This window comes from Hibiscus syriacus, unplaced genomic scaffold (genome assembly GCF_006381635.1).
Source record: "Hibiscus syriacus cultivar Baekdansim isolate YM2019G1 unplaced genomic scaffold, ASM638163v2 tig00110556_pilon, whole genome shotgun sequence".
NCBI lineage: Eukaryota > Viridiplantae > Streptophyta > Magnoliopsida > Malvales > Malvaceae > Hibiscus > Hibiscus syriacus.
Window position 1 is genome coordinate 1,549,340 of NW_024062779.1, and position 6,782 is coordinate 1,556,121.

General features: G+C 33.0%; 1 pseudogene; it reads right to left on the reverse strand.

The window, feature by feature from the left end:
- Positions 1 to 4,624: 4,624 nt before the first annotated feature.
- LOC120131650 lies at positions 4,625 to 5,904 on the reverse strand (annotated as a pseudogene).
- Between the last annotated feature and the right edge of the window lie 878 nt (positions 5,905 to 6,782).

The window sequence follows — 6,782 nt, forward strand, 5'->3', positions numbered from 1 at the left end:
TGAGCCAAAAAGAGCTGAATGCTGACAAAATGGAGACTAATTGTGTCGTCTGTTAGAAGCAGACCAAACAGCTGCCATCAATTTAATCATTACTTTAGAGCATGTTAAGTTGTTAACAAAGGCCTTTGGCATTGAATATTTGCTTATTTGATTGTTTTTCGAAGCATTTCTGTTCTGTTCGCAGTTGTTTAGTACAATAATTCTCTGTCACGTTATTTCTGCTTTGTCTAAATCCCCATCAATCAGTATAAAGTTGGGTAATAATTATCTTTCTGGTGATCCGATTGTGATAAAGCTCTCTCTTTCTAATATAGTAGGGCGTTCATTATTCGGCTAAAATTGACTTAACCAACCAAATCGAAATTTCCGTTGGTTAACTTTGAGTTCGGTCAATTAACGGTTAATGAGTTTTTTCAAACTTTGATTTCGGTTAATTTGATTTGAAATCGGTTAATTAATCGAATTAATTAAAATTATTAAATATTTAATATTATATATATATATATATTATTTAACTTTAGGGTGTTTAAACTTGGTTTTAACTGAATTAACAAAAAATATTAAATATTTAATATATATTATTTATACATTTTGGTTAACTGATCAATTAACCGGATTTAATTTGGTTCGGTTAAATTTTAAAAAAAATCGATTCGATTAATGGTTAAAGTGAAAAAAATTAATTAATGAAATTTGGGTAATTCGTTTCGGTCGGTTAACCGAATTACCCGTATGAACACCTCTATACTATACCACGTTTCTACTGCATACCAAATCGTCCATAAAAAATTAATAGGGTAAATATAGCATTGAACTAATAATAAGATTTGGAAAAACTTCATATTTTAGTATTCGACTGAAAAGTAAAAATTATTGATTTGGTGACAATAACTTGTATGAATTTCAAATTGAAGAGTAAATAATACTGGTTTCTTTTTTATATAGATTTGTATTATGAGGTGTATTCAAATACTAGAGAACACTAATAAAAAAATACTAAAGAAATAATTTGATTTGGGATCTTATTCTATATTTGATTATTAGAGGTTTTTTATGTTCATAATGTTTTCTTTTTCATCTGCAGAACAAAAATTGTTTCACATTAAATATTATTATTTATATATAAAATTTTGCTAATTTTAAAAAAAATTATTTTCACGAAAGATTTTTTGGCCTATAAGCGAGGCCGCCTTCTTTCTCAAAATCTTGATTCTGTGGCTTTGACGGATATGTAGGCAAAGGTGTAGGACAGAGGGAATAAGGTACTCTGGCATAGACTCGTTTAATTCCCGTTACATATTTCAAAGCATACCGTGATTGCTTGGCTTGCTATCCTCAATCGGTTGGGGACTGAGAGACAAGCTGCTGAAGATGGGGCTAGCGATTAGCGATCGATGTGTGTTGTGCAATAGGACTGCTAAATCACGAGATCACCTTTTCTTTGAATTAGGGGCGTATCTAGGCCTAGGCCTAGGTAAATTACTTATTAAGTCATCCATTTATTATTTAGTTTCTGTTTTGGTCACTCAACTATTATTTATTTTAAATCACACTTAATGCTACATTTTGGTTATGTTTTAGTCTCTCGTCTTTGAAAAATGAGCGGCGATGTTGATGTACAAGATAATGCCATGTCATGACTGAAAAATAAAAAAAAATATCATGTTAACATCATTGTTATTTTTTAACGGTAAGTGATATATATATATGATTCTTTTGCATAAAATTTTTTATTATGTTTGGCCCAGCTTATAAATTTTTTCTGGATTTGTCACTGCTTTGAATGTCCCTTTTCATGATATATATATATATATATATATATATATATATGATTCATTTGTCTATTTCAGTTTTGTAATTATTAGTATTATTACACATGGAATTGGTATAAAATGATTGGATTTGTTTTAGCTGAATAGTCTTGAATTCCTGCTGCTAGGGAATCGACCATTTGAACAAAAAATGGAGAAGCCTCCGCAATTTTTTAGGTTAATAGCAAATCAATTGTGTTTAGTAAGCTGCTTCGAATTAACTTTCCCAGAAGTTTCCCAACATTTCTGCTACAGGTTTTGGTGTTTCTATGCCTTTCTTTTATGATTCATGTTTGTGTAAATTGAATGAAAAAGTTGTTAAAATCTGTATCAGTAGTAGAAGAAGATTGAAGCTATATACTTAAGTGGCATGATCCAATAGAATATTCACCTTGTCTTTCAATTTCCTTTTGTTGCCTTTGAACTTTCCCAACATTTCTGCTACAGATTTTGGCGTTTCTATGTCTTTCTTTTATGATTCATGTTTGTGTAAATTGAATGACAAAGATGCTGAAATCTGTTTCAATAGTAGTACAAGATTGAAGCCATATAGTTAAGAGGCATGAGCCAACCGAAAATCAAGCGTTGTGTGGGTAAATATGAGGTATGAAGGACTATTGGGGAGGGGACATTTGCAAAAGTGAAGTTTGCAAGAAATTCTGAGACAGGCGAACCAGTTGCACTTAAGATCCTTGATAAAGAGATGGTTCTCAAGCACAAGATGGCTGAACAGGTTTCTTATGACCCCTTGTTTTCCTTTCTTCATGTGATTATTTATCTCGAATGTTAACATGTTTCTTTTCCCAGGGGCATTCAGGTGATGTAAATGACCTTAATATCTGCAGTTTAATTTACTTTTCGTATAAACTTTCTTCTATGTTATTTTATGTTGTTATTACCTACCTAAACTATTTTCTCTCTTATTTCACTCATTGTACTTTCAATTTTTTCAATTTACTCATTGAACTTTATAGATTGATTTTTTTGTCACGCCGTTGCTAAATAATTAAATAACGTTAAGATATGACAACTTACATCAAAACGACGTTGTTTTGAAATCATGAATAAAATAAATTTTAGACTAAAACGACATCGTTTTGTTTTTTGTTCAAATTGGAAAACTGGAATCAATAAAAGCAAAAAATCATGGATTGAATTCGACTTAAGTTTTTAATCCCCATAAAAGAACGTGGAAATTTAGTTATTCATATAGAAATCGGTGTACTTTAAAGTTATTAGCTTCGACCCCTGTTTGGATGCTGAGAAATATAGAGAAGTTAATGTCAATATGTGCTGAGAAATAGAGAGAATATAATATTTTTAGGCATGTACTTATTCTTGTATAATAACAGCAATTCAGTGCACTAACTCTGCTCCTATCTTCTTGTTTGCCAACATAAAATAATGCCCTACGGTTGCTACAGAGTGCTTGTATACAGGTATCCATTGGTTTCTGTTTTTTTTTGTTAGACTGTGCTTTGTATTCCTCTTCTTGATGGTGTCCTTGAATTTGGCTCTACTGAAAAGGTAATTAAAGTTGCCTCTTCATGAAAATAATCTGTTTAATTTTACGCTTCTTTAAATAATTAAATGAAAGTAGAATAATAAGATCAAAATAAAAAAATAATTTTAATGATATACTTTCAATCTTTAAATAACCTTAAAAATCATATAAAATCGGAAATATTAACTAAATATAAGAAGCTAGCTCATTTTGGTCTATATTTCGACTTGCTTTGGCCTTTAGTTTAGGTGTAAAACTGCTACAAGGTTTTAGTTGAAGTTTCTTCTTTTGTTTTATAAATGAATATGGATGGATATTGTGTCTATAGTCTTTAAATAACCTTTATTACATTGATGCCTTTGATATCGTTAATGTGTCTCAGGTACAAAGTTGGTTCGCATCTAGGCAGCAGGAAAGCACATGGTGAACAATCTTATTCAGCAGTTGCCACGAAGCACTCGCATCTCAAGTGCATGGTGGAGTTATCATTTTGTCGTTTCATGGAAGTATCTTAAGTGATTTATTAGGTTCATACTTTGTTTATTCTAGTAAATAATGTTGATTTACGTTACGTTTCAATTGGATGTTTGTAAATTTTGATTTATTCATATTTTATATATTTTTACTTAATTCGAATCTTAATTACATTTCAAGGTTGTTATTGGATATTGTTATAGGTTAAAATTAGGTAATATAAAGTAGGAAAAAACATTTTGAAAATCAATTGTGATTAGCGTCGTTTTAGGATGAAAAACGCCAGTAATAAAGTATATAATTAACGGCGTTTTTGAGGGAAAATGCCACTATATACATAATTAGTAGCAGTCTTTGAATAAAAACACCGCTAATAACCTGATTTTTGTGGCGTTCGTTAATGTAAAATAACCGTTGTGGCGCTTGTATAGCCGGCGTTTCTTGTGACATTTTTTCCTTGTATAGCGGCGTTTCAATTGTATTCAAACGCCATTAAAGTATGGGTATGTAGCGGCGTTTACGAAAAAACGCTACTATATATCAGTTTAAGTGATGTTTTTAATATAAACGCTACTGAAGTATGTGTATGTAGCGGCACTTTACAAAAAACACCATATATTGGTTTATTGCGGCATTTTTATAGAAACACCGCTATATTTACAAAATTAATAGCATTTCCTCTACAAACGCCGCTAAAACTACCGTTACAAACATTATTTGCTGGAGTGATAATACGGTTGGATCATTCAACAAATCTTAACTCCATTAAACTCATGCCATTAACATTAAGCAAAATTTTATTTTATTCTCGACGGTTTATCATCTTAGAAGTATGTTAGAAGTATGAATCATCATCTTGACTTGCAGGATCCATTAATTTCCAAGAACCATCCTCCTGTTGGACCATACCTTTGTTTTTCTCAATCTTCCATGACACTGGGACTAAGTATCCATCCTTTAATCCATTGATGGATTTGTTTAGGAGGGCCATATCACGACTAATCACCAAGTCAAACCCTCCATGACTCCCTTGTGTTCCTGCCACCCCATGTAAATAACCTTCCAAATCATGCCAATTTAAGCACTTCCCAGATCCCCTCAAGTACTTCGATTTACGGCTGTCAATAGTCACTTCTTCTCCCACTTCCCAGTACCCTATCAACGGGTAGTTGGGGACAACATCTACTGCATTTCTGATGCGTAACGCTCGAAGGTCACTCAACCCTGTAACCTTCGTCTTGAACCCCGAGTCACCTACTCGAGGACTAGCGAATAAAAAGAATGTGACAGGCGAGGCCTGGCCTGCCTGGTTTTTGGGCTTGTTTTATCCATTGGAAACTATGGCGACCGCGTTCAGAGTAGCGAGGGCTGCACCTAAGCTGTGCCCGGTCACCGTGATGCTTATTTCCTCGTTCTTGTATTGCTCCACTAGTCTCATAACCTCGTTAAGAACCTAAAATTTCATAAGCCAAATCATATCGATACTAGACTACTAATGAAATGGAACATTGTACGGTAGTGCTCACCTGGTCTCTGGCACTGGTTTTGTTATAGAGAGATCGTGAGTGTGCCGAGGTGTAGATGGAGTACCAGCCGTCATGCACTTTAGCATCACAAGGAACACCAAAAAGTTTTTCTGGCGAAACCAAGTGAAATTCAACATCATCGATCCATTCCAGGGTCTCCACTGTTCCTCTCCAAGCAATCACAATATCCCTCCTTACTAAAACATGTTTCCCTTCATCCGTGACCACGGCCACATAACCGATCCAGTTCGATTCTTTGCTCCATGCCTCCTTGGACAACGGCTTCACTATAAATGTTTCTGGAACTTGGATTTGGGATGTGGCGTAAAAGAATTAGGTCACCTGATTGCCTTTCTCCAAACCCACGTTAGAGAAGAAATCTTTCTTCCCATACGAACTGCTTCCAGCATATCTTGAAGCCTTCTCGGTGTTGAAGGCGTCATAGGTAGCCTGAGCTATTTCTCCATAGTGAATTAGGTAACGGCGAAGATCAATGTCCAAAGGGTCCAAAAGCCCTCTCCAATGGTTCTTGCCGCTTAACTGCCTCCATCTTTTCGCTATGCTACCAGCCATCGCTTTCTTTTTGTTACTGAACCGATTCTTAATAATGTTAGCGTATATATATCGCTTAACCTGAAATATATTAATAATATTATAGAAGTAAAAAAGGTGGCAACTTCACAAGTAGAGTGAAATACAAGGAAATAATTCTGTTAGAAAGAGAGTGTTTATGCCAAAAGACGAATATTTCTTACGAAGCATTGTTATCTTTCTGTCAACACCAACACCTTAAAATAGGAAGACTTTATTTTGAAGTTACCAAAAGAGAGTACGAGAGCAATGAAGAAGAAAAGTATTAGTTTCGACTTCATCAGCTAGATACTTTACCCAGTCTTTCAACGGCATTAGCTTCTCTTTCGAGCCAGAGTTCGAGAAGATTAGTACTGTAACTTTGAATTTATGGTTATCTTAAACTCGCAACATAGAGAACAACCTTGGCTACGGATATTGTTTCTTTGAATATACTGATTAATATGTATTTAATAAATGGATTATTATATAATACATGATTAGTGAAAAATGATTTTGTAAAAAGTATTAAGATGATGACAAGTATTTTTATAATATTTTTTGAAATCTTTTGAAGTGAAAAAAAAATTATGATACTTACCTTCGTTTTAAGGCAACTTGTAAAACTATTCTTCTATTAACGGTATATGAAATAATAATCATTAATGAATTATCTAATATAAATTAACTTGAATGATTAAATATTCGTTATATCCACTCTCTTTTTTATACATGTATGGTTAAGTAACATGTGATATGTTATGTGACTAATTCATATATATATGTGAAAAAAATATTTACACCTCATAGTTTTAGTTTAATTTGATTTTATTTCTCTCAATTTTTATGATTATATTTAGATATAATATCTTTTCGTTTAATTTCAATTTTGCAGGT